Here is a 27,279-nt window from a genome sequence, read left to right as displayed (position 1 = left end):
GCAGGCACCGGGACCATGCTCTGCCCGCCTCTCTCTGTGGCCCTTGCTCTGGTCACAGCCTCATTGCTCCCCGGTGGCCTGGGCCTTTGCGGCCGCCCCAGCTGGGCCCGAGTCGGGTGGGAAGTTCTCCCCGAGGAGCTGGAGCAACTGGGCACAGGCACGGCGCATCAGCGCTCCTGCCTGCCCTACCCCCTGGACCAGCTCTGGCCCTCCTGTGCCCAGCTGGAGATGACCCAGGTGACGCTGCAGGTGCTCTCTCTCTGCAGCCAAGCCCTGGGCCTGCTCGGCGCCCTTTTGCTTGCACGCTGGCTTGGGCGTAAAGCCATGAGACGCCGGAGACAGGTGAGTGCTGGAGGCGACGCAGGCGGGACGGTTGCCAGGGTGCTGGGAGCGGGGGACCGCAAAGGCCTGGGGCCAGGGCTGCTTGGAACGAGGGAGAAAAAAAAAACGGCTGGCCGAGAAAGCCTTGGCAGGACGCGGCACATCCGCTGCCTCTTGCCCTGGCCTCTTCCTACCCCCAGGTGGCAGAGGTTGGTGGCAGCCTCAGAGGGAGAAATGGGGACATAGTGCGCCAGCGGGGTTCGACCTGCCCGGCGGAAAACACACACGTGCTGCCTGAGGGCTTCTTAGCGCAACCTGCTGCCTGGAGCAGCGCCGGGAGGCTTGAGTTTCTGGAGACGAGGCCAAGCCCCGCCGGAGAGCTCTGAGCCCCGCAGGCCCCTGCCCGTTTCATCGTGCCCCTGCCCTGTCATTCCCAGGAGATGGGCCAGGCACCCGCAGCTCCTGCAGGCACCGCCTGCTGGGGCGGGAGCCCCTGCGACAGCTACGAGGTGCTCTGCCGGCTGGAGGCAAACACCGCCTTGACGGTCAAGCACCTGAGGCACCTGTGCCACCGGCACATGAAGGAAGGCGGGCTCCCGAGACCAGCCAAGGAGAGGAAGGTGGAAGATGCGGAAGCGGAGGAGAAGCTTTTCTCTGACCCCACGTACAGCCGCACCTCCAGCGTGGCTCCGGGCGTGGCGGGAGATTAAAGGGGCTGCTGCGAGCGCTGCTGTCCCTGTGCCTTGGGAGAAGGCTGCTCCGCGAGAGGAGAGGGCAGCCGTGCCTGGTCCCGCCTGCAGAGGCACGCTCTGCTCTTCTGGCTCTCTGGCTCGGGAAGGTTCTGTGCTGTGCACCCTCTCCGCCCTCCCCAGACCACGGCCCTCCGAGCTGAAACCCGAGTGGGCCCACAGCACGGGGGAAGCCCCCGGCAAGGACTTTCCGGCCCAGGCACAGCAGCCGGAAGAGCGGATGTGGCCCATCCTCTGCCAGCAGGCTGCCCCCTGTGAGGCGGCTTAGCAGAGCAAAGCTGCTCTTGGAGGAATGCAGTCTCAAGTAAAGGGAGTAACGGAGATGGTGCGTCCTGAGTTTATCTGTCTCGCGGGCGCAGGGCAGTTTTGCACAGGGCGAGAAATGAACCTGCCCCAATTCCCCGGGACAAACTCTAGCTTCTGAGAGAAGTCTGAGGCATGAGAGCTTGCAGCCCTGAAACACTTGGAGCCTAGTGCGGAGGTAATAGCAGCTCTCTCTCTGCCAGCTCCTCCTTGTGGCTTTCTTCAAACAGACTTGCTCTTCTTCTTCAACTTGGCTTCCTAGAAACGAGCCTTCTCTCATCAAGGGGTGTTTGTGTGTGTGTGTGTGTGTGTGTGCGCGCGCGCGCGCGCGTGTGTGTGAGAGCCCATCTAGTTCTCGTTGCGCCAAAGGCTTTTCAGGCTCCTGGGGAGGTCCGGAGGCAGCAGCCGCTGCACGTCTCTGCGGCAGCTGAACTTGGTCCTGTGCTGGTGCCGGGCTGCCCTGGGGAGAGGCCCTCGCTCTCGCTCCTGCGCCTGTGCCTGGGCAGCACCTGGGCAGAGCCGGTGCAGAGGCGAGCTGCCAAGCCACAAGGGCTGGGGCTGCTGCTTGCGCTGGTGGCACAACGAGAGGTGAGGGGAGGATCTTTTCCTTCTTTCGCAGGAGCAAAAGAAGCAGCAGAGAGCAGTGGCTAGCAATGGCCCTCTGTGAGGCTGCTCGGCACCCTCCTAAGTCCCGGTGTTTCATTTTTCACATGTGCCTGCAAGATGGAAGACGGGAGGGATGGAGGCAGATGGGGGGAAGGACAGGAGTGGAGAAATGGAGAGGAGCCGAGTACGCCCGTCTGGCGGGGTGCCGGCCAGTGGCTGGTCCATGCGCTTGTCTGCCTGCGCCTCATTGCCGCAGTCTGCCCCATCTTCTCAGGAAAGCCGGATTTGCTACTCATTTCTGTGCAAGCTCAGTCTCTGCTCTGTGTGTGGGAGGGTGCGCTGAGAGGTGTCCATGCCAGCAGCCGGAGAAGGGGCTGTGGCACAGGGGGCTGCAGGGCCGGGTGCCACAGCCTGGGGAGACTGGAGGTGGCGGTGCGTTTCCCCAGGGAACCTCAACGCTCTGCGTGACGTTCGCTAGCAGCTGTCGAGCTGGACTAGCTTCTGCCCGGGGGAGACGCGCAGCTGGAGAGACCCAGGGTCTGTGCCGGAGCCTGGCGAAGAGGCCCCGGTCCGGCCATGGATATTAGACGGACGTCTATGCCGGGCTGATACTCGAGGGAGCCGTGAGGCCGGTGGGCTCGTGCACGTGGAGCTGGGGGTGTTTGCGCTGGTGCCCGGCAGGCATGCCCAGGGGCGAGGAGGAGCGGACGGGGCTCTCCGTGCCCCCGGCGAGGGGAGCGCTGCGCGGTTTGGTGGGTGCCAGCGCAGGCGCGCCTCTGTCTGGCTCAGGCTGTGTGGACTAGGAGGCAGCAGCTGGAGCGGGCCCTCCCCACGGCAAAGGCCGCCAGGCTCAAGGAAGCAGGAGCACAGCCCAAGCTGAGCTCCAGGCTGGGCCAGCCCTCAGGGAGATGTCTCATCCTGGCCATTCCCCCACGCAGAGTGCTTTGGCAGACGGCCCCCTTTGCTGAAGGTGCTGCTGAGAGCGGGAGCCTGCGCATGCCCTACAGCCCCCCCCGGCCCGAGGCAGGAGCAGTTTGGCTTTCAATGCCCTGGGCTTCTGGGGAAAGCAGGGCAGGGTTGCCCTAGCCTTACTGGCAGGAAGGTGCCTGGAGGTTTGATCGCTGCAGTTGCTACAGTGAGTGGAATATGCCGTTTGTTCTCCGAGGCCCTTCTTGCTGTGGGGTAAGTGGTGCGGTGCTTCTTGCCCACCCCTCCGGCAGCCAGCTGGGGCCCCCTTTGGAGACTCCGGCTGGGCTGGCGCCCTGCTCCCGCGCCTCTCCGTAAAGCATCAAAGTACCCAGCGGTGCTGACGGAAATGCCGCGCCTGCCCAGCTGCCCCTGGGGCTGACAGCACCGAGCGCTTCCGGGCAATGCTGCGCGCTGGCCCAGCTCCTCCTCACTGAGGATTCTGGAGCAGGGCCCAAAGCACGTGGGGCTCGGGCCCGCTCTGCCGGCGCGGACACAGAGCCCCAGCGGGGACAGCAGAGAGCGCGGCAGCGTTAGAAAGCCACCTCCCCGGGCCCTCCTTGGCGCTACCTCCGCCTTCCCTGTCTGCTGGGTGCCGCGGAAAGGCCTTGTGACCTCACAGGGCCTTTGGTGACAGCCACCTGGGACTGATGACCTCATCCAGCCCGCACTGCGCCGATGCTCGGGGCAACCTCTCAGTGTCGGCGGTCACTGGCCGAGCTCGCTTGAGGGTGACGGCCAGCGCTTGCAGAGATTTGTCCTCGGCAGGCACCGGGACCATGCTCTGCCCGCCTCTCTCTGTGGCCCTTGCTCTGGTCACAGCCTCATTGCTCCCCGGCGGCCTGGGCCTTTGCGGCCGCCCCAGCTGGGCCCGAGTCGGGTGGGAAGTTCTCCCCGAGGAGCTGGAGCAACTGGGCACAGGCACGGCGCATCAGCGCTCCTGCCTGCCCTACCCCCTGGACCAGCTCTGGCCCTCCTGTGCCCAGCTGGAGATGACCCAGGTGACGCTGCAGGTGCTCTCTCTCTGCAGCCAAGCCCTGGGCCTGCTCGGCGCCCTTTTGCTTGCACGCTGGCTTGGGCGTAAAGCCATGAGACGCCGGAGACAGGTGAGTGCTGGAGGCGACGCAGGCGGGACGGTTGCCAGGGTGCTGGGAGCGGGGGACCGCAAAGGCCTGGGGCCAGGGCTGCTTGGAACGAGGGAGAAAAAAAAATGGCTGGCCGAGAAAGCCTTGGCAGGACGCGGCACATCCGCTGCCTCTTGCCCTGGCCTCTTCCTACCCCCAGGTGGCAGAGGTTGGTGGCAGCCTCAGAGGGAGAAATGGGGACATAGTGCGCCAGCGGGGTTCGACCTGCCCGGCGGAAAACACACACGTGCTGCCTGAGGGCTTCTTAGCGCAACCTGCTGCCTGGAGCAGCGCCGGGAGGCTTGAGTTTCTGGAGACGAGGCCAAGCCCCGCCGGAGAGCTCTGAGCCCCGCAGGCCCCTGCCCGTTTCATCGTGCCCCTGCCCTGTCATTCCCAGGAGATGGGCCAGGCACCCGCAGCTCCTGCAGGCACCGCCTGCTGGGGCGGGAGCCCCTGCGACAGCTACGAGGTGCTCTGCCGGCTGGAGGCAAACACCGCCTTGACGGTCAAGCACCTGAGGCACCTGTGCCACCGGCACATGAAGGAAGGCGGGCTCCCGAGACCAGCCAAGGAGAGGAAGGTGGAAGATGCGGAAGCGGAGGAGAAGCTTTTCTCTGACCCCACGTACAGCCGCACCTCCAGCGTGGCTCCGGGCGTGGCGGGAGATTAAAGGGGCTGCTGCGAGCGCTGCTGTCCCTGTGCCTTGGGAGAAGGCTGCTCCGCGAGAGGAGAGGGCAGCCGTGCCTGGTCCCGCCTGCAGAGGCACGCTCTGCTCTTCTGGCTCTCTGGCTCGGGAAGGTTCTGTGCTGTGCACCCTCTCCGCCCTCCCCAGACCACGGCCCTCCGAGCTGAAACCCGAGTGGGCCCACAGCACGGGGGAAGCCCCCGGCAAGGACTTTCCGGCCCAGGCACAGCAGCCGGAAGAGCGGATGTGGCCCATCCTCTGCCAGCAGGCTGCCCCCTGTGAGGCGGCTTAGCAGAGCAAAGCTGCTCTTGGAGGAATGCAGTCTCAAGTAAAGGGAGTAACGGAGATGGTGCGTCCTGAGTTTATCTGTCTCGCGGGCGCAGGGCAGTTTTGCACAGGGCGAGAAATGAACCTGCCCCAATTCCCCGGGACAAACTCTAGCTTCTGAGAGAAGTCTGAGGCATGAGAGCTTGCAGCCCTGAAACACTTGGAGCCTAGTGCGGAGGTAATAGCAGCTCTCTCTCTGCCAGCTCCTCCTTGTGGCTTTCTTCAAACAGACTTGCTCTTCTTCTTCAACTTGGCTTCCTAGAAACGAGCCTTCTCTCATCAAGGGGTGTTTGTGTGTGTGTGTGTGTGTGTGTGCGCGCGCACGTGTGTGTGAGAGCCCATCTAGTTCTCGTTGCGCCAAAGGCTTTTCAGGCTCCTGGGGAGGTCCGGAGGCAGCAGCCGCTGCACGTCTCTGCGGCAGCTGAACTTGGTCCTGTGCTGGTGCCGGGCTGCCCTGGGGAGAGGCCCTCGCTCTCGCTCCTGCGCCTGTGCCTGGGCAGCACCTGGGCAGAGCCGGTGCAGAGGCGAGCTGCCAAGCCACAAGGGCTGGGGCTGCTGCTTGCGCTGGTGGCACAACGAGAGGTGAGGGGAGGATCTTTTCCTTCTTTCGCAGGAGCAAAAGAAGCAGCAGAGAGCAGTGGCTAGCAGTGGCCCTCTGTGAGGCTGCTCGGCACCCTCCTAAGTCCCGGTGTTTCATTTTTCACATGTGCCTGCAAGATGGAAGACGGGAGGGATGGAGGCAGATGGGGGGAAGGACAGGAGTGGAGAAATGGAGAGGAGCCGAGTACGCCCGTCTGGCGGGGTGCCGGCCAGTGGCTGGTCCATGCGCTTGTCTGCCTGCGCCTCATTGCCGCAGTCTGCCCCATCTTCTCAGGAAAGCCGGATTTGCTACTCATTTCTGTGCAAGCTCAGTCTCTGCTCTGTGTGTGGGAGGGTGCGCTGAGAGGTGTCCATGCCAGCAGCCGGAGAAGGGGCTGTGGCACAGGGGGCCGCAGGGCCGGGTGCCACAGCCTGGGGAGACTGGAGGTGGCGGTGCGTTTCCCTAGGGAACCTCAACGCTCTGCGTGACGTTCGCTAGCAGCTGTCGAGCTGGACTAGCTTCTGCCCGGGGGAGACGCGCAGCTGGAGAGACCCAGGGTCTGTGCCGGAACCTGGCGAAGAGGCCCCGGTCCGGCCATGGATATTAGACGGACGTCTATGCCGGGCTGATACTCGAGGGAGCCGTGAGGCCGGTGGGCTCGTGCACGTGGAGCTGGGGGTGTTTGCGCTGGTGCCCGGCAGGCATGCCCAGGGGCGAGGAGGAGCGGACGGGGCTCTCCGTGCCCCCGGCGAGGGGAGCGCTGCGCGGTTTGGTGGGTGCCAGCGCAGGCGCGCCTCTGTCTGGCTCAGGCTGTGTGGACTAGGAGGCAGCAGCTGGAGCGGGCCCTCCCCACGGCAAAGGCCGCCAGGCTCAAGGAAGCAGGAGCACAGCCCAAGCTGAGCTCCAGGCTGGGCCAGCCCTCAGGGAGATGTCTCATCCTGGCCATTCCCCCACGCAGAGTGCTTTGGCAGACGGCCCCCTTTGCTGAAGGTGCTGCTGAGAGCGGGCGCCTGCGCATGCCCTACAGCCCCCCCCGGCCCGAGGCAGGAGCAGTTTGGCTTTCAATGCCCTGGGCTTCTGGGGAAAGCAGGGCAGGGTTGCCCTAGCCTTACTGGCAGGAAGGTGCCTGGAGGTTTGATCGCTGCAGTTGCTACAGTGAGTGGAATATGCCGTTTGTTCTCCGAGGCCCTTCTTGCTGTGGGGTAAGTGGTGCGGTGCTTCTTGCCCACCCCTCCGGCAGCCAGCTGGGGCCCCCTTTGGAGACTCCGGCTGGGCTGGCGCCCTGCTCCCGCGCCTCTCCGTAAAGCATCAAAGTACCCAGCGGTGCTGACGGAAATGCCGCGCCTGCCCAGCTGCCCCTGGGGCTGACAGCACCGAGCGCTTCCGGGCAATGCTGCGCGCCGGCCCAGCTCCTCCTCACTGAGGATTCTGGAGCAGGGCCCAAAGCACGTGGGGCTCGGGCCCGCTCTGCCGGCGCGGACACAGAGCCCCAGCGGGGACAGCAGAGAGCGCGGCAGCGTTAGAAAGCCACCTCCCCGGGCCCTCCTTGGCGCTACCTCCGCCTTCCCTGTCTGCTGGGTGCCGCGGAAAGGCCTTGTGACCTCACAGGGCCTTTGGTGACAGCCACCTGGGACTGATGACCTCATCCAGCCCGCACTGCGCCGATGCTCGGGGCAACCTCTCAGTGTCGGCGGTCACTGGCCGAGCTCGCTTGAGGGTGACGGCCAGCGCTTGCAGAGATTTGTCCTCGGCAGGCACCGGGACCATGCTCTGCCCGCCTCTCTCTGTGGCCCTTGCTCTGGTCACAGCCTCATTGCTCCCCGGTGGCCTGGGCCTTTGCGGCCGCCCCAGCTGGGCCCGAGTCGGGTGGGAAGTTCTCCCCGAGGAGCTGGAGCAACTGGGCACAGGCACGGCGCATCAGCGCTCCTGCCTGCCCTACCCCCTGGACCAGCTCTGGCCCTCCTGTGCCCAGCTGGAGATGACCCAGGTGACGCTGCAGGTGCTCTCTCTCTGCAGCCAAGCCCTGGGCCTGCTCGGCGCCCTTTTGCTTGCACGCTGGCTTGGGCGTAAAGCCATGAGACGCCGGAGACAGGTGAGTGCTGGAGGCGACGCAGGCGGGACGGTTGCCAGGGTGCTGGGAGCGGGGGACCGCAAAGGCCTGGGGCCAGGGCTGCTTGGAACGAGGGAGAAAAAAAAAACGGCTGGCCGAGAAAGCCTTGGCAGGACGCGGCACATCCGCTGCCTCTTGCCCTGGCCTCTTCCTACCCCCAGGTGGCAGAGGTTGGTGGCAGCCTCAGAGGGAGAAATGGGGACATAGTGCGCCAGCGGGGTTCGACCTGCCCGGCGGAAAACACACACGTGCTGCCTGAGGGCTTCTTAGCGCAACCTGCTGCCTGGAGCAGCGCCGGGAGGCTTGAGTTTCTGGAGACGAGGCCAAGCCCCGCCGGAGAGCTCTGAGCCCCGCAGGCCCCTGCCCGTTTCATCGTGCCCCTGCCCTGTCATTCCCAGGAGATGGGCCAGGCACCCGCAGCTCCTGCAGGCACCGCCTGCTGGGGCGGGAGCCCCTGCGACAGCTACGAGGTGCTCTGCCGGCTGGAGGCAAACACCGCCTTGACGGTCAAGCACCTGAGGCACCTGTGCCACCGGCACATGAAGGAAGGCGGGCTCCCGAGACCAGCCAAGGAGAGGAAGGTGGAAGATGCGGAAGCGGAGGAGAAGCTTTTCTCTGACCCCACGTACAGCCGCACCTCCAGCGTGGCTCCGGGCGTGGCGGGAGATTAAAGGGGCTGCTGCGAGCGCTGCTGTCCCTGTGCCTTGGGAGAAGGCTGCTCCGCGAGAGGAGAGGGCAGCCGTGCCTGGTCCCGCCTGCAGAGGCACGCTCTGCTCTTCTGGCTCTCTGGCTCGGGAAGGTTCTGTGCTGTGCACCCTCTCCGCCCTCCCCAGACCACGGCCCTCCGAGCTGAAACCCGAGTGGGCCCACAGCACGGGGGAAGCCCCCGGCAAGGACTTTCCGGCCCAGGCACAGCAGCCGGAAGAGCGGATGTGGCCCATCCTCTGCCAGCAGGCTGCCCCCTGTGAGGCGGCTTAGCAGAGCAAAGCTGCTCTTGGAGGAATGCAGTCTCAAGTAAAGGGAGTAACGGAGATGGTGCGTCCTGAGTTTATCTGTCTCGCGGGCGCAGGGCAGTTTTGCACAGGGCGAGAAATGAACCTGCCCCAATTCCCCGGGACAAACTCTAGCTTCTGAGAGAAGTCTGAGGCATGAGAGCTTGCAGCCCTGAAACACTTGGAGCCTAGTGCGGAGGTAATAGCAGCTCTCTCTCTGCCAGCTCCTCCTTGTGGCTTTCTTCAAACAGACTTGCTCTTCTTCTTCAACTTGGCTTCCTAGAAACGAGCCTTCTCTCATCAAGGGGTGTTTGTGTGTGTGTGTGTGTGTGTGTGCGCGCGCGCGCGCGCGTGTGTGTGAGAGCCCATCTAGTTCTCGTTGCGCCAAAGGCTTTTCAGGCTCCTGGGGAGGTCCGGAGGCAGCAGCCGCTGCACGTCTCTGCGGCAGCTGAACTTGGTCCTGTGCTGGTGCCGGGCTGCCCTGGGGAGAGGCCCTCGCTCTCGCTCCTGCGCCTGTGCCTGGGCAGCACCTGGGCAGAGCCGGTGCAGAGGCGAGCTGCCAAGCCACAAGGGCTGGGGCTGCTGCTTGCGCTGGTGGCACAACGAGAGGTGAGGGGAGGATCTTTTCCTTCTTTCGCAGGAGCAAAAGAAGCAGCAGAGAGCAGTGGCTAGCAATGGCCCTCTGTGAGGCTGCTCGGCACCCTCCTAAGTCCCGGTGTTTCATTTTTCACATGTGCCTGCAAGATGGAAGACGGGAGGGATGGAGGCAGATGGGGGGAAGGACAGGAGTGGAGAAATGGAGAGGAGCCGAGTACGCCCGTCTGGCGGGGTGCCGGCCAGTGGCTGGTCCATGCGCTTGTCTGCCTGCGCCTCATTGCCGCAGTCTGCCCCATCTTCTCAGGAAAGCCGGATTTGCTACTCATTTCTGTGCAAGCTCAGTCTCTGCTCTGTGTGTGGGAGGGTGCGCTGAGAGGTGTCCATGCCAGCAGCCGGAGAAGGGGCTGTGGCACAGGGGGCTGCAGGGCCGGGTGCCACAGCCTGGGGAGACTGGAGGTGGCGGTGCGTTTCCCCAGGGAACCTCAACGCTCTGCGTGACGTTCGCTAGCAGCTGTCGAGCTGGACTAGCTTCTGCCCGGGGGAGACGCGCAGCTGGAGAGACCCAGGGTCTGTGCCGGAGCCTGGCGAAGAGGCCCCGGTCCGGCCATGGATATTAGACGGACGTCTATGCCGGGCTGATACTCGAGGGAGCCGTGAGGCCGGTGGGCTCGTGCACGTGGAGCTGGGGGTGTTTGCGCTGGTGCCCGGCAGGCATGCCCAGGGGCGAGGAGGAGCGGACGGGGCTCTCCGTGCCCCCGGCGAGGGGAGCGCTGCGCGGTTTGGTGGGTGCCAGCGCAGGCGCGCCTCTGTCTGGCTCAGGCTGTGTGGACTAGGAGGCAGCAGCTGGAGCGGGCCCTCCCCACGGCAAAGGCCGCCAGGCTCAAGGAAGCAGGAGCACAGCCCAAGCTGAGCTCCAGGCTGGGCCAGCCCTCAGGGAGATGTCTCATCCTGGCCATTCCCCCACGCAGAGTGCTTTGGCAGACGGCCCCCTTTGCTGAAGGTGCTGCTGAGAGCGGGCGCCTGCGCATGCCCTACAGCCCCCCCCGGCCCGAGGCAGGAGCAGTTTGGCTTTCAATGCCCTGGGCTTCTGGGGAAAGCAGGGCAGGGTTGCCCTAGCCTTACTGGCAGGAAGGTGCCTGGAGGTTTGATCGCTGCAGTTGCTACAGTGAGTGGAATATGCCGTTTGTTCTCCGAGGCCCTTCTTGCTGTGGGGTAAGTGGTGCGGTGCTTCTTGCCCACCCCTCCGGCAGCCAGCTGGGGCCCCCTTTGGAGACTCCGGCTGGGCTGGCGCCCTGCTCCCGCGCCTCTCCGTAAAGCATCAAAGTACCCAGCGGTGCTGACGGAAATGCCGCGCCTGCCCAGCTGCCCCTGGGGCTGACAGCACCGAGCGCTTCCGGGCAATGCTGCGCGCTGGCCCAGCTCCTCCTCACTGAGGATTCTGGAGCAGGGCCCAAAGCACGTGGGGCTCGGGCCCGCTCTGCCGGCGCGGACACAGAGCCCCAGCGGGGACAGCAGAGAGCGCGGCAGCGTTAGAAAGCCACCTCCCCGGGCCCTCCTTGGCGCTACCTCCGCCTTCCCTGTCTGCTGGGTGCCGCGGAAAGGCCTTGTGACCTCACAGGGCCTTTGGTGACAGCCACCTGGGACTGATGACCTCATCCAGCCCGCACTGCGCCGATGCTCGGGGCAACCTCTCAGTGTCGGCGGTCACTGGCCGAGCTCGCTTGAGGGTGACGGCCAGCGCTTGCAGAGATTTGTCCTCGGCAGGCACCGGGACCATGCTCTGCCCGCCTCTCTCTGTGGCCCTTGCTCTGGTCACAGCCTCATTGCTCCCCGGCGGCCTGGGCCTTTGCGGCCGCCCCAGCTGGGCCCGAGTCGGGTGGGAAGTTCTCCCCGAGGAGCTGGAGCAACTGGGCACAGGCACGGCGCATCAGCGCTCCTGCCTGCCCTACCCCCTGGACCAGCTCTGGCCCTCCTGTGCCCAGCTGGAGATGACCCAGGTGACGCTGCAGGTGCTCTCTCTCTGCAGCCAAGCCCTGGGCCTGCTCGGCGCCCTTTTGCTTGCACGCTGGCTTGGGCGTAAAGCCATGAGACGCCGGAGACAGGTGAGTGCTGGAGGCGACGCAGGCGGGACGGTTGCCAGGGTGCTGGGAGCGGGGGACCGCAAAGGCCTGGGGCCAGGGCTGCTTGGAACGAGGGAGAAAAAAAAATGGCTGGCCGAGAAAGCCTTGGCAGGACGCGGCACATCCGCTGCCTCTTGCCCTGGCCTCTTCCTACCCCCAGGTGGCAGAGGTTGGTGGCAGCCTCAGAGGGAGAAATGGGGACATAGTGCGCCAGCGGGGTTCGACCTGCCCGGCGGAAAACACACACGTGCTGCCTGAGGGCTTCTTAGCGCAACCTGCTGCCTGGAGCAGCGCCGGGAGGCTTGAGTTTCTGGAGACGAGGCCAAGCCCCGCCGGAGAGCTCTGAGCCCCGCAGGCCCCTGCCCGTTTCATCGTGCCCCTGCCCTGTCATTCCCAGGAGATGGGCCAGGCACCCGCAGCTCCTGCAGGCACCGCCTGCTGGGGCGGGAGCCCCTGCGACAGCTACGAGGTGCTCTGCCGGCTGGAGGCAAACACCGCCTTGACGGTCAAGCACCTGAGGCACCTGTGCCACCGGCACATGAAGGAAGGCGGGCTCCCGAGACCAGCCAAGGAGAGGAAGGTGGAAGATGCGGAAGCGGAGGAGAAGCTTTTCTCTGACCCCACGTACAGCCGCACCTCCAGCGTGGCTCCGGGCGTGGCGGGAGATTAAAGGGGCTGCTGCGAGCGCTGCTGTCCCTGTGCCTTGGGAGAAGGCTGCTCCGCGAGAGGAGAGGGCAGCCGTGCCTGGTCCCGCCTGCAGAGGCACGCTCTGCTCTTCTGGCTCTCTGGCTCGGGAAGGTTCTGTGCTGTGCACCCTCTCCGCCCTCCCCAGACCACGGCCCTCCGAGCTGAAACCCGAGTGGGCCCACAGCACGGGGGAAGCCCCCGGCAAGGACTTTCCGGCCCAGGCACAGCAGCCGGAAGAGCGGATGTGGCCCATCCTCTGCCAGCAGGCTGCCCCCTGTGAGGCGGCTTAGCAGAGCAAAGCTGCTCTTGGAGGAATGCAGTCTCAAGTAAAGGGAGTAACGGAGATGCTGCGTCCTGAGTTTATCTGTCTCGCGGGCGCAGGGCAGTTTTGCACAGGGCGAGAAATGAACCTGCCCCAATTCCCCGGGACAAACTCTAGCTTCTGAGAGAAGTCTGAGGCATGAGAGCTTGCAGCCCTGAAACACTTGGAGCCTAGTGCGGAGGTAATAGCAGCTCTCTCTCTGCCAGCTCCTCCTTGTGGCTTTCTTCAAACAGACTTGCTCTTCTTCTTCAACTTGGCTTCCTAGAAACGAGCCTTCTCTCATCAAGGGGTGTTTGTGTGTGTGTGTGTGTGTGTGTGCGCGCGCGCGCGCGCGTGTGTGTGAGAGCCCATCTAGTTCTCGTTGCGCCAAAGGCTTTTCAGGCTCCTGGGGAGGTCCGGAGGCAGCAGCCGCTGCACGTCTCTGCGGCAGCTGAACTTGGTCCTGTGCTGGTGCCGGGCTGCCCTGGGGAGAGGCCCTCGCTCTCGCTCCTGCGCCTGTGCCTGGGCAGCACCTGGGCAGAGCCGGTGCAGAGGCGAGCTGCCAAGCCACAAGGGCTGGGGCTGCTGCTTGCGCTGGTGGCACAACGAGAGGTGAGGGGAGGATCTTTTCCTTCTTTCGCAGGAGCAAAAGAAGCAGCAGAGAGCAGTGGCTAGCAATGGCCCTCTGTGAGGCTGCTCGGCACCCTCCTAAGTCCCGGTGTTTCATTTTTCACATGTGCCTGCAAGATGGAAGACGGGAGGGATGGAGGCAGATGGGGGGAAGGACAGGAGTGGAGAAATGGAGAGGAGCCGAGTACGCCCGTCTGGCGGGGTGCCGGCCAGTGGCTGGTCCATGCGCTTGTCTGCCTGCGCCTCATTGCCGCAGTCTGCCCCATCTTCTCAGGAAAGCCGGATTTGCTACTCATTTCTGTGCAAGCTCAGTCTCTGCTCTGTGTGTGGGAGGGTGCGCTGAGAGGTGTCCATGCCAGCAGCCGGAGAAGGGGCTGTGGCACAGGGGGCCGCAGGGCCGGGTGCCACAGCCTGGGGAGACTGGAGGTGGCGGTGCGTTTCCCTAGGGAACCTCAACGCTCTGCGTGACGTTCGCTAGCAGCTGTCGAGCTGGACTAGCTTCTGCCCGGGGGAGACGCGCAGCTGGAGAGACCCAGGGTCTGTGCCGGAACCTGGCGAAGAGGCCCCGGTCCGGCCATGGATATTAGACGGACGTCTATGCCGGGCTGATACTCGAGGGAGCCGTGAGGCCGGTGGGCTCGTGCACGTGGAGCTGGGGGTGTTTGCGCTGGTGCCCGGCAGGCATGCCCAGGGGCGAGGAGGAGCGGACGGGGCTCTCCGTGCCCCCGGCGAGGGGAGCGCTGCGCGGTTTGGTGGGTGCCAGCGCAGGCGCGCCTCTGTCTGGCTCAGGCGGTGTGGACTAGGAGGCAGCAGCTGGAGCGGGCCCTCCCCACGGCAAAGGCCGCCAGGCTCAAGGAAGCAGGAGCACAGCCCAAGCTGAGCTCCAGGCTGGGCCAGCCCTCAGGGAGATGTCTCATCCTGGCCATTCCCCCACGCAGAGTGCTTTGGCAGACGGCCCCCTTTGCTGAAGGTGCTGCTGAGAGCGGGCGCCTGTGCATGCCCTACAGCCCCCCCGGCCCGAGGCAGGAGCAGTTTGGCTTTCAATGCCCTGGGCTTCTGGGGAAAGCAGGGCAGGGTTGCCCTAGCCTTACTGGCAGGAAGGTGCCTGGAGGTTTGATCGCTGCAGTTGCTACAGTGAGTGGAATATGCCGTTTGTTCTCCAAGGCCCTTCTTGCTGCGGGGTAAGTGGTGCGGTGCTTCTTGCCCACCCCTCCGGCAGCCAGCTGGGGCCCCCTTTGGAGACTCCGGCTGGGCTGGCGCCCTGCTCCCGCGCCTCTCCGTAAAGCATCAAAGTACCCAGCGGTGCTGACGGAAATGCCGCGCCTGCCCAGCTGCCCCTGGGGCTGACAGCACCGGGCGCTTCCGGGCAATGCCGCGCGCTGGCCCAGCTCCTCCTCACTGAGGATTCTGGAGCAGGGCCCAAAGCACGTGGGGCTCGGGCCCGCTCTGCCGGCGCGGACACAGAGCCCCAGCGGGGACAGCAGAGAGCGCGGCAGCGTTAGAAAGCCACCTCCCCGGGCCCTCCTTGGCGCTACCTCCGCCTTCCCTGTCTGCTGGGTGCCGCGGAAAGGCCTTGTGGCCTCACAGGTCAAAAGAGGATAGCGCTTTTCTGGGGCCAATTTCCTTGGGTAACTGTCTCAAAAGAAGTCTCAGCACCACACCTGCGTCTCTGACAGGGAGGCGGGAACTAGCTCTCACTGGAAACCCCGCCCCCCCAACCGCTGTCTGAGAAGGTTCGAGAACAACAGACTGCGCATGCGAAGTAATTAACATATGAGGCGGGACTGGAGGTGGGGAGTAGCCTATCGGCCAGCGGGAAAACCGCTGTCTCCGCTCGATCCCCCACGTACGTGCACAGGCTCCGTCTGCCTCACTGCCCCCTGCGATGGCAATGCAGAGATGGGGCCGGGCCTGGCTGCAGGCTGCCCCCCCGCCCACCTTCACGCCTTTCCTCCCCCCCACAGGATGGTGGAGAGACCCCCCCCCCCCAGCGGCCCCAGGGTGGCCTGGGAGGAGGAGGAGGAGAAGGCTGGACCCCCCAGGTTCCCCAGCATGGCCTGGGAAGAAGAGTAGGATGGAGCCCTCAGCTGCACCTGGGTGGCCTGGTGGCGGGAGGAGGAAGACAGCTGCCCTGGCCACCTCAGGGTGGGCTGGGAGGAGGAGGAGGAGGAGGAGGAGGAGGAGGAGGGAGCCGGCCTGAAGAGCAGCTCCCAGCTGGAGCCCCACAAGGTATGTGTGTCCCAGCCACCGCCAACGGGTGAGTGAGTGGGCACCGCTGGGCTGGGCAGGGCTGGGGGCTGCAAACCCGCCCTGCTCTGCCGTGGGCTCCCGTCTGCCCAGCCGGCTGCTCTCAGGGCTGCCAGGGCCCTGGTGCCTGAATGCCAGGGCATGCTCTGGGCTTGGGAGCCAGCCCCAGCACAGCATCATCCCCCAGGGGCAGGGGAGCAGAGGGCACTCAGCTCCTGCGTCGTGGGATGGGCAGGGAGAGGCAGCTCGGGTGGCACGAGGCAGCAATGCTGTGGGGCAGGGACCTATCCTGCCTGTCTGCAAGCAAGTTACTAGCCTGGATGTGCTTGGGGCTTTCCCCCACACGCTGTGCTCCAGCGTTGCACCCTGTCTGCTGGGCACCTCCCAGTCCTGACGAGCATGGGGCAGATGGGGTGTCCGTGCCCCATGCCAGTTCCCTGAGCCAGGGCTCACTGTGTCTGTGGAGCAGGGGTGCGCTTGGGCAGAGGGCTCGGTTCTTTCCTCTAGTCCCTCCTGTCAGCCCCTACAGCTCTGCCGGTTCTCTCTCTTTATCAGGTCCAGGCCTGGCTCCGCCAGGAGAGGAGGCGGAAGCCCTGCAGAACAAGCATACCTTTTCTTGGCTTCTGTAAAAGGCAACTGCAGCCACCCCAGCTCTGGGCTTGGCTAGTGCTTGGCTGATGCTCAGGGCAACCTCTCAGTGATCGCGGCCACTGGCCGAGCTCACCTGAGGGTGAGAGCCAGCGCTTGCAGAGATTTCTCCTCAGGAGGCACCGGGACAATGCCCGCCTCTCTCTGTGGCCCGCATCACTCCCCGGTGGCCTGGGCCTTTGTGACTGCTGCAGCTGGGCCCGAGTCGGGTGGGAAGTTCTCCCCGAGGAGCTGGAGCAACCGTGCGCAGGCACGGCGCATCAGCACTGCTGCCTGCCCTACCCCCTGGACCAGCTCTGGCCCTCCTGTGCTCAGCTGGAGATGACCCCGGTGATGCTGCAGGTGCTCTCTCTCTGCAGCCAAGCCCTGGGCCTGCTCGGCGCCCTTTTGCTTGCACGCTGGCTTGGGCGTAAAGCCATGAGACGCCGGAGACAGGTGAGTGCTGGAGGCGACGCAGGCGGGACGGTTGCCAGGGTGCTGGGAGCGGGGGACCGCAAAGGCCTGGGGCCAGGGCTGCTTGGAACGAGGGAGAAAAAAAAAACGGCTGGCCGAGAAAGCCTTGGCAGGACGCGGCACATCCGCTGCCTCTTGCCCTGGCCTCTTCCTACCCCCAGGTGGCAGAGGTTGGTGGCAGCCTCAGAGGGAGAAATGGGGACATAGTGCGCCAGCGGGGTTCGACCTGCCCGGCGGAAAACACACACGTGCTGCCTGAGGGCTTCTTAGCGCAACCTGCTGCCTGGAGCAGCGCCAGGAGACTTGTGTTTACCAGGGGCCTCAGAGAAGGAGTCTTAAAAAGCGGGAGGGAAGGGGGGGGTAACTGTTTCCAGCAGCTTCATACAAGAATGCTTATCAAATTGAACAAAATTTGAAACAAATATGAATTGTGGCTCTCTTGAGCTGAGATCATTATTTTAACAGTACCTGCAAGCCTGAGATTCCTTGTCTTCCTTTTTCTCCTTTTTGTCCCTTCAGAAAAGAAACACATCATTTTAAAATATACATTTACTTGGGAGAAATGATTAACCTATCAAAAATAATACAAATATGTAAATCCTAAAATCTCATCCTAAACCGAGCTCAATCAATCTAAATACTTATTCTTCAAGAGTTCAGAGTAGCACCTGTGCTGGCAAGATACAGTTTCTTCCCTGAACACACAGGAGACAGTTTAGCAACTTAGCAGTGACATGATACTCTCCTTTTCTTGTAGGTATGACAGTGGCTTTTAGCTAACAAGACAGATAATTTTAGAATATTTAAATTTTGGAATAATTAGATAACATCAGATAATTTTCAAATATTTTAAAATATTTAGATAATCCCACTGGTTACAATGTCACAGGTAGGCAGAGGCAGGGTGGTGTTGCTTGGGTTACGAGGGCTTATAGGTCCTCCCGTGACTGCGGGAGGCCGGCAGCCTGAGGCCAGGCCAGCCCCAGGATGGTCCCAGGTGGCCGCGCGACCCACAGCCAGAGCCCGCCCCAGTGTGGGGGCCACGCACGGGCTGCCCCGGTGCAGGCAGCAGGCTCACCCCCAGGCAGATGCACCGAGCGAGGGCGCAGCGCTGCCACCCGTCTTCAGCCACACCTTCCATCCAGCTTCATTTTTAAATTTCTCCTGAATCCACTCTTAACACATATTAATAGTGTTGGCAAATGATTTTGATTAGAAACAAAGCTGATATGCCTGGATACCACTTTCACCTTGGCTTCCTTTGTCCCCCTGTAAAATATTAGAAGAAAAGTCTCCGCTGTAACATGATTCATCTCACAGACATGTTGTCTCTGCTCTAATTTAATTCAGTAAATACAAGGGAAGTATCTAATAGCCTTTACTTATGCCGAATGAAAATAAATTACTTTTTATCCCTGTGTACACAAACAGTGAAGAAAGTACTGAGCATCATAATAAGAAGGAAATCTGTTACACAGAGAAGCAGTGATATTCATATGTCAAGTTAAAATTAAAAATAAAACATAATAAGGTGGCAAATCCAGTCGGTGTTCATCCAGTGATTGTATGAGAGTAGACAAGACACAGGGAGGAAGGGAAGAAGTTTTTGACGGATTAAATTTAGTTTGGATGTAAACCACTAAGTATGCTTGCCTTAAACAGAGAACAGCGTATAAATAATTTCTGTTACATTTACTACAAGCCCATTAAATGTGTAACTTATACATGACACAGCAAAGAAAAAAAAACAAGACTTTTTTAAACCAGAAGAAATATTCATATTTATATTTAATCAAAACTGTGCAACGACTAAGTTTCATTTTCACCCGTTCTTTTTTACTTTGATAGAGATTTTTATTGCACTTAAATCTTACTGGGGTGAATAGCAATAGAATGGTGCAAATGGTACTTAAAAGTCAGGCATCCGGGTTTATCTAGTTGTCTGAATACCATTTAATTGTCCATGGAGAGAAAAAGGCAACTCTTGAAAACAATTCATCCCAATTAATAAAAGAGCCGTAAAATATAGATACTTCCAGAAGGTGCCTATCTCTCATTATTACTGAGAAGGAAGCTTAAAGTTATGGGAGGTGACTCATGACCCAACTTTGACTCTGATAACAGACATGAATCAAAATGTTGGGTTTAAAAAACAGCAAACCATGAAACAAAAGATGGATCCATGGGGGCCATGCAAAATTGTTTTTCATAAGGAAAAGAAGCTGGGTGGAGGTTTTGTTTTGTCAGTTATCTAGTAAGAGACAAATATGTGTGTATGTGGTTTGTTTTTTGTTCTTTTTTAAGAGAGAATATTTAGTTAAATGCTAAACAGTAGCAGAGAGGAGATTTTGGCCATGGCAAATAGTTTCCTGATCAAAAATCCCTCAAGATAGGAAGGTATTTATGCCAGCTGTATTTGGGTGTATTGTACTTGAATATAAAATATTTTGTTTGGTTTCAAGTTTTAAAATCAGTTATAACTGAAGGGCTTCACTTTTATTGTCAGATGCCCAAACTGTACTTTTTGAGAGGCTGTCATACTTATGAGTTGTAACTTCAGTTAACCTGCAATACATATCCTGACTTGTTTCTCTGTATATAATGAATGTTTTTTGCAAAACAGACTTACCATCCTCAGTTTAAAATTTAAAGATGATCCATACAAAATCTCCCTTCTTAAAATCAGTATTACTGCTTTGGTACATATGCCCTACCTGACCCTTAGATATTGGAACTGAGCATAGGTTGATAATGAAACTAATTAAACTATTGTTATGATGCTGGCTCAACTCCCATCACTCTTACATTGGTTTCAGTGCATTGTGAGAGACTTAAGCCAGGAAGTCTTTGTCCTTATATACTCTAGAAATCACTGCCTCAAAAATTGTCAAAAGAATAATTTCTCCACATTTCACCTCGGAAAAGGGAACTCAGGTTGAGACACCGTCACCTAAATTTGGATTATTCTCTAGCTTCCCCTGACTGTAGTGACCAGGGACTTGCTTCAGTTGGCTTAGCATAGGCACACAGCGCTATTTAAGATGCTCCAGGCAACCTAAGGCATCCCCGTATGCATCTAGGACATTTGAAATGCTCTAGCCTAATATATCCGTACACAGCTGGCACATATGGCAGAGGACATCTGGTTGACCTGTGCCCTTCTGGAGCAGAAGCTAAAGTCTAGCAGAACAGCTCCGTGTGAGATTTTCCACAAAACCTCAAATACAACACCACTCTTCTAACTTACTGCTTCGCTCGCCCTGCTTCTTTCTATAGTAAAGTATCTGATTCAACTCGATTTCTGTAATGCCTATCACATGAAGGTCTTCACCTTCAAAAGGTGGTCCTCTATACTTCTGGTGTTTCTACACAGGCGTGTTATCATTTTTATTTTTGCGTAACTGCTTATTACTATCTGACACCTTACCTGAGCTTCCTTTGCTTTTACAGGACTTCCTGCTTATCCTGAAGTCTGTAATTTGAATATGTAATGGAGAAATCTTTGCCGTAGTTTACACTCCATTAGTCCCCAGAAAACACTGCTAAGCTTCTGACACAAGTGTCAGATACATGACCCAAACACACCTTATTTACTTTTATATAAATATTTCTACAAGCTTAAAGGTATAATTTGGGCTGATAACAAATACAGCAACATTTTTAACCTTGATAGCATGTTGCTTGAATAAATATCTAGCTTGAAAGGTTTCAGGTAGAGCTTGTTAATTATAACAAACTACATCCTAAGGAAACAAATCTGTTACATGACATCCAATCCAAAAACACAGTATAACAGTAAAAGAAGCCTCATATTCATATGCGCCAATTAAGGAACTCATTTTTACAAAAATTTTCTTTGGCCAATTTGTAATGTTTTCCCATAGAAATACAATGAAATACAGAAAGTAATAGCAGTACTCATTATCTTGGTAAACAATGAAACATTTAATTTTCAGGATATGCATATTGTTCCATGAAAGTTGTCCAGAATAAAAAAATTTTAAAACAAACACGTAATGAATACAAATCAGAACTTCAGTTACAATCAGAATTAATAGATTTGCAGCAATAGAATTATTTTGACTTAAACCAATTTTAAACCACTAGCGCTGCAAAGTCTTCAACACTGGAATTCTCTCCCCCAGTCATGTTATTGAAGATCACAGGGAACATTTTTTCCCATCTGTTTCAAAAAAACATGTAGTATTTCCTTCCCATAAATTTGCCTAAGAGCGTATGGAAAGGATAAATTCCTGAACTCTCTCTATTTCTTGGTTGAGTTATATAGAACAAAGGTGCCACCCCTGAAATAACATCATCTAGAAAATGCAGTTTTGTTAAATTCTGATAAAAATCTTTGTAGTTGCCCACAGGACATAGTGGATAGTGATTTTCAATTACTTCTAATTTTCAGCTTCTTAAATCCCATTCTGTAACTACTATACAGCTGATTTTTCCTCAAGAGAAATATTTCACACTCTAATGAGTTCTGTGAGCTACAGTAAGAGACAAAAAAGTTAGTATTTGAAAACCAGATTTATTCTAGGCCCTTTTTAGCTCCCAGTCAAACTAAAAGTACTGCCTTATTGGCTGACACAAAACTGGAACAACACATCTTGTAGAAGAAAACTTCAAAGGAAAGCACTTAATGTAATATCTTTAGATTATGCAAATTTCAAAAAAAAACCCAAAGATCTACATTGCCTATAATCTTGTCAACAAGAGACTCCTTAAAGACATGTGATTGATTGTCATAAAATCCTACATATGTACGCTTTAAAAATAAGAGTGACTATTACAAAATTCAAGCATCAATACTAAATTTTGTAATGTGTTCACAAAACAGTTCTTCAGCACTGAAGAATTTCAGTATAACCACGTCTCTAAAACTGTTTGATAGATACAATGCTGCGCCCAGAGACTGCGAGATCCTGAAGGCAAGATCTCTGCAAGAACTCAACATGCAAGAGGAAAAAACACAAGTTCTTATTTGAAAAGAAGATCCAGTTTCCAACATTGACCACAGAAGTGCAATCCATCTCACCTAATTTTTGCCATCTAAAATTTCAACATTTAATTTAGCTAATTGTCTAGGCTTCTTCTACAGTCAAAGGGGATAGTTAAGCACTTCCAGATGCATCCCATCCTAAGAAAGGCATATAATACTGATGTGAATGAATGACCCCCTGAGAAGCTCAGACTCCCTCAACTAAATATGGAGAGAACCTGGACTACTTGGTAAGATCAGATATCTAACTCTTAGTGGCTAAGGCTAACTGAGATGAATCTGTCCCAGCTGCCTACAGTTAATTGCTCCAGTTCTTAGGGGATCTCCACAAAAGACTTTGTAGAATAGACTTTGTATATACAGTACTTGCTATAAGAAGATATAATACGAAGTAAACCATAGAACATACTATTATATACTATAACTCATAATGAAAAGTCCATTAATACCTACTTCGTAACATTTTATTTTAACAGTTTCTCCCTTTTGATCATTCTCTCCTCTCTAGGAAAAGCGACTGGTTTTCTAGAGAACAAACCTTCCAAAATTTACCAACTATTGTCCTATAATAATGCTGTATTAAAGAAAAGGTTTTCCTTTAATAATGATCACTTATAGGAAAAGCATTTCCAATAAAAGCTGTAATTAATGTAAAACTAGAAAAAAACTGCTTACCTTTATACCTTGTGTGCCAGGGATACCTGGGTAGCCTGGTTCTCCTGGAGCACCTGATCCTCCTAGTTCTCCCTGAGTAATACAATAGCTCCATAAATATCAATGATGTGTTGTTGTATTGATAAATACATGTATTGCATGTTTTTCAAGATCACTTGATATGTTTTGGCTATGATATTCTGAAATTCTATAACTTAGGGTGATGAAAATGTCTGGAGAACTTGGGAAGGGATGCCGAATACAGACAAGCTGATTAATGTCACAAAAGATGCTCCTAATCCTTAATATTCAAGTACATATGCATTGTAACTAAGAAGGAAATCATGGAAAAGTAAATCAATCTCTCCTTTAACTACAGTACTTCCAGATTCATATTTACCTTGGCTCCTGATAATCCTGGTTTCCCCTGTATACCAGGTTCACCTTTAACACCCTATAAAACAACATGAGTGCAGCTGATGCATGGGCATATTTTGTCACGTGCAGTATGAACAGCAAACATAAACAGACACTGCTGGGAAATCTGCTCTTAAAAATAGTCAAGGCAAGTGACCAGAAGGCTTAAGTTCTGTCCTTGTTCTGCAAACCTGAAGTTTCAGCCCTCTTTCAGGAAAGGCATACTGGTGACAAAATAGATCTGCCTGCCTCTGCTCACCTGTCCCTCCCCATTTTCCTTGCCCAGTCATACCATATTTGTGTATACTGACTTCACATTTCCATCATCTTATTTAATAAAACTCTCAAAATCCTTGGACTTGTCTGAGCCAAAGTATGTTTATATTTTGCTTTTTATTGAAGCCTATAGAACTTGCCATGTATTTAGCATGAGGTTTTCATTAAAATCTAAGAACTATGGATTACTTTTTGATACTTTTCTGTAAGAATGAGATTTGGGGGGGGGGGAACACAGTTTATATTCTGAATGAGAGATAAATACATCTCTTTTGTACAAATGAAAGCATTTTTCTCAAATGAAAACACAACTAATTTTGGGGGGTTATTTCATAGGTGTTCAGTCTTCTTGACAAGGGCAAAATGTTGTCACCTTTAAATAGTGTTACCTCCAGCATGCAATTTTAAATAAGTATGTACTTTGGATATAAAATAATGTACGTGGAAATGGAGCTAGATGTAGATACAAAGTTTGGGAAATGGAATCTATATTCATAAATATTCTCCAGGACGTACAGTTCAGGACTTACTAGCCAAAACTCATCTCAGATTAAATTAAAAGGTTGCACTAACAGATAAGGATTTATAGTATCTGTTTTAGTTTCTGAGAGCATGGGTCAAATTAATTCTTGCTATAGCTGCAGTGCAATCAATTGTGTTACATCTGAAATACATTTGGCTCCCTGGAGGGAAAAAGCAGCACATCATAACTTTATTTAACACAATTAAAATATAAATAAATGTAACACAGGCCGAAAGTTCTGATGTATACTGAGAACTATCTGGCTTCTAGCACGGGAAAACATTTTCCAGGACTGTGCAGCTCAAACAAAATCTCACAACCATTTCTGGAGGAGTTGCAAACCTCATGAGATGACAGGCACCATTCGCTAAGCTATATTAAGCTCTCTTGAGCATAGATACTGAACTATCGTATAAGGTAATATATGGCAAACCTGTTACCGTTCTCGTTCTTACCGAGGAGGCACGGGGCCTTCTCCCCAGGCCCCGGACCATCACCACACAGACACCAATATGAGGAGTGGCAAAATGGCGTTTAATGAAGCGTGTCCTACTCTATTATAATGCTGTAAAGCCCCGCCTTCTTTTCCGGCAGCAGTGCTCCGCCCGTTACGACCTTCCCATGTTCCGCCCCGCAGTGCCTCCCTGCTCATCCTTTTTCCTCCACATCTCCCCCTCTCCCATCAACGGTGTTTCGGTAGATCGAGCGGGACGCAACAAAACACGCGGAAGTGCGGTGTGTCTCGACGGGATCGCCATCGGGTGGTTCCTTGCATCAGTAGCTTCGTGAGCGGAGCTGTGTGCTGCCTCCCCTTTTCCCGATTCTTAACGCAGGCGATGCCCTTGTCTTCGTCGTTCAGGGAAAACCTTAAAGGCATAGGCGGGATTGCTCATTTCCAACAGACTATATTCCCCCCCCCCCAAAGCCCAGCCATTCCTCCAGAATTTCTCCTTCTTGTTGTTGAGCAATCCAGACGCGGCCCGCTACTTTCAGCAAGGTTGCCTTAACACAGCTCAGTACTATACACAGGCATAAGGCTATAACTATGAGGATTAACAAAATGCGCAAGCCTTCAGCGAGCAGTCCTGTTAGCCACTGTGGTAGATTGCCAACCAGGTTAGTTAGCCATTCGTCTAAAAACCCATGGTTCTGATGGATTTTGCTGGCATGTTCCTTCAACCACTGCAATTGTTTGTGAATTGATTCACCATGATTAGACAAATTCATGCAACATATACCTTCAAAATCCTCACAACCATGGCCTTGGGCTAGTAGCAAATAATCAATTGCAGCTCTATTCTGCAGAATAGCATGTCGCAAACTACCTTGATCCTCTAATAGGCTCGCTATTATCTCAGTGGTGACGTTAGCCTGCTTCTCAGCCCAGCAAGCTAACCGGCCGATCTGGTTCAGAGCGTTGCCTGCCGCTGCTCCAGGCACGAAGAAGGCCAAAAACACTCTTTCAGTGGGACTGCGGAGGGAAACTTGATCATTACACTCAGGTGAGAGCCCTATGGCTGCTCGTTTACTGCGGACGGCAGTCTCATTCTCCGTGATATGTTTCCACCAATTTTGATCGGGTGCTAGTAATGTCAGCTTACCAAGATAACATGGACCACCCATTACCCTTTTTGGAATTCCCTGCCAGGCCCGGTCACCACATATCAAAAAGACGTCTGGTGGCAAGGCCTTTGGGGTACCATTGTTCCAAATTAAGTGCCCCTTTGTGGCCTCAGCCCCAAAGGCTCCCAGCCCCTGGCGGCTGGTGCCATTGGTGCCACAGAAGGAACCACGGTTTTGATAATCATAATAGACTGCTGTTGGAGTGACGTTCGTCCACCCTGTCCAGTTAAATAACCGGTAAGGGTGCACGCGTCCCCCAAAATATATACATGTTTGAGACCAATTGCCTGATGTGTTTCCAATTCTCATGGACCCCAACAGGTTTAACTCCTGTGGGTCCCATGGCAGCGTTCTGTTTAGGCCTGCAATGAGGGTGGCACTGCAGCTAGCAGTCGACAGACTGCCACTGCAGCTTCCCGTGCTGTACTCCTGGAAGCTGTTGACACTATAGCTGGGGACCCCTATTAAACAGGTTCTAAAAGGTTGGGTAGCGGAAGCTAGAGACAAACAGAAAGCGTGTTGCCCTGTCCTGTTCGCCCAGGTAACTCGCATATTTTGCCTGGGCTCAATCTGGTAGAGAGCCATTACCACTGGGAACAGTATCCCCAGAATCAGGATCTTCGCCGTCTTGTTCAGTAGATGAGTCATAGCGAGTCAAGACAGGCTTCACGTTCTTGCTGGGTACCTTCACTGGACCACGATCTGCAGAGACACATATATAACCTCGACCATTAAAAGCAATAGGGGCGGGCCCAATGCACCTTCCGAAGACGGGGGCAGTCCGCTGGTAGCACAGCCTATAGTTCAGGTGTCAGAGCTGTTTCGATGAGCTTCTATTTTGCGTAAAAGCGGCTTTACCCAGCGGGTGGGGACCCACCTCGCGGCCTCCGGGCCCCCTTCCGCGCTCGCGACCGCAGCATAACCTCTGCCTTGTGTTAGTAGTCTCCACCCGGTCTCCCATTCCCCCGTCGCGGGATTCTTGACCTGCACCTCGGGACCCTCCGTTGGGCTCGTCCCTCCCCAATGCTTTGCTACCGGTTCATGACTATTCTCCCCTCGGAGGTGATGGTTTAGGGCGTACAGTGCTTTTTGTAAAATTTCAGTTTGTTTCTCTCTGGGGATGACTGAGTGCTCAGGGATGCCCTCCCCCTCTCCCAACACATCAATTTTCTGTTTAAGAGTTCTGTTGGCTCTCTCGACTATGGCCTGCCCCGTGCTATTGTACGGTATGCCGTGGATTATTTTGATTCCCCATCGCTGCGCCCACCCTTCGGTGCTCGCCGATGTGAATGCGGATCCATTATCGGTTTTGATGGTCTGAGGTAGCCCCAGCACAGCTATAGCGTACGCCCAGTGCTTTTGGGCCGCTCGGCTCGTGGTTTTCCTGTGCTGCGTGGCTACGATCATGCCGCTGTATGTGTCCACCGTGACTGCCAGCCAGGGATCTGGTCGGAGCCTCTGACATAAGGTAAAGTCGGTCTGCCAGACTTGGTTCGCCATCAGGCCTCGGACGTTCGTCCCTCCCTCCTGCAAAGGCCGCCTGCAGCAGTACGGGCATGTGGCGACCACGCCTCTGGCTTCAGAGATGGGGATGTGGCAAGTCTTGGCCAGGGCTTTGGCTCCGACGTGCAGCCACTCATGGAGGTCCCTGGCCTCCCGCAGGGTCATCACTCTGCCGGCCGCCTTATCGGCTTCCGCGTTGCCTTCTTGATAGTAGCCCGGTATTTTGCTGTGGCTCCGGACATGCGTAATACAAACCGTGCCAGTCCGCGCCTGCAAGGCGTCTTCTAGCATTGTGGCGATCGGCGTGCCCGCCCAACCCTGCGTGGCCATTTGCCTCACCAGGTTGTACGTGAAGATGGAATCTGTGGTGATATTCAGGTGGTCATCAGGGAACATTCTCAAGGCCATCTCTACGGCCTTGGCTTCAAGGTACTGAACACTGACGTCTGCCGCTCGAAAGGTGGCCTCCTTCCATTCTCCATTCTCCTGCCAGGCGACGGCCGCTGTCTGGGTCTTTGAGGAGGCATCCGTGAAAACAGTGTTTCCCGGTTTCGGAGTAGGAAGCACTCGAGCAGGCCCGCCAACCTCTATGATGTCCAGGTGCCTCAACGGCTGGAGGTGTGGGAGGTGCTGGATTTCTCCTGGAAATCCTTCCACGGCCATTGCCATCGCCGCGGCGAAGGTCTCTGTCTGTGCATCGGTGCCCTTCTTGAAAGGCAGGGCAATCGCGTCCGGTTCACGTGCGAATGCAGAGATACATGTCTTCCGCCCTTTAGTGATCATTCGTGCTAAGAGGCTGGAATGCGGCACAAACGCTCCAGCCGGCCGC

General features: G+C 56.4%; 1 long non-coding RNA gene across 1 annotated transcript; it reads right to left on the bottom strand.

Annotated features, from left to right (window-relative positions):
* Positions 1-17,673: 17,673 nt before the first annotated feature.
* LOC136995484 (uncharacterized) lies at positions 17,674-22,541 on the bottom strand. Its single transcript, XR_010887067.1, has 3 exons — positions 22,509-22,541; positions 22,130-22,201; positions 17,674-17,715 (listed from the first exon to the last, which is right to left on the bottom strand). It is a non-coding gene; the product is annotated as an uncharacterized lncRNA (long non-coding RNA).
* Between the last annotated feature and the right edge of the window lie 4,738 nt (positions 22,542-27,279).

The sequence above is a fragment of the Apteryx mantelli genome, unplaced genomic scaffold (genome assembly GCF_036417845.1).
Source record: "Apteryx mantelli isolate bAptMan1 unplaced genomic scaffold, bAptMan1.hap1 HAP1_SCAFFOLD_104, whole genome shotgun sequence".
Lineage (NCBI taxonomy): Eukaryota > Metazoa > Chordata > Aves > Apterygiformes > Apterygidae > Apteryx > Apteryx mantelli.
The sequence above is the reverse complement of the archived record's forward strand: the minus strand, read 5'-3'. Positions and strand labels throughout refer to the sequence as shown.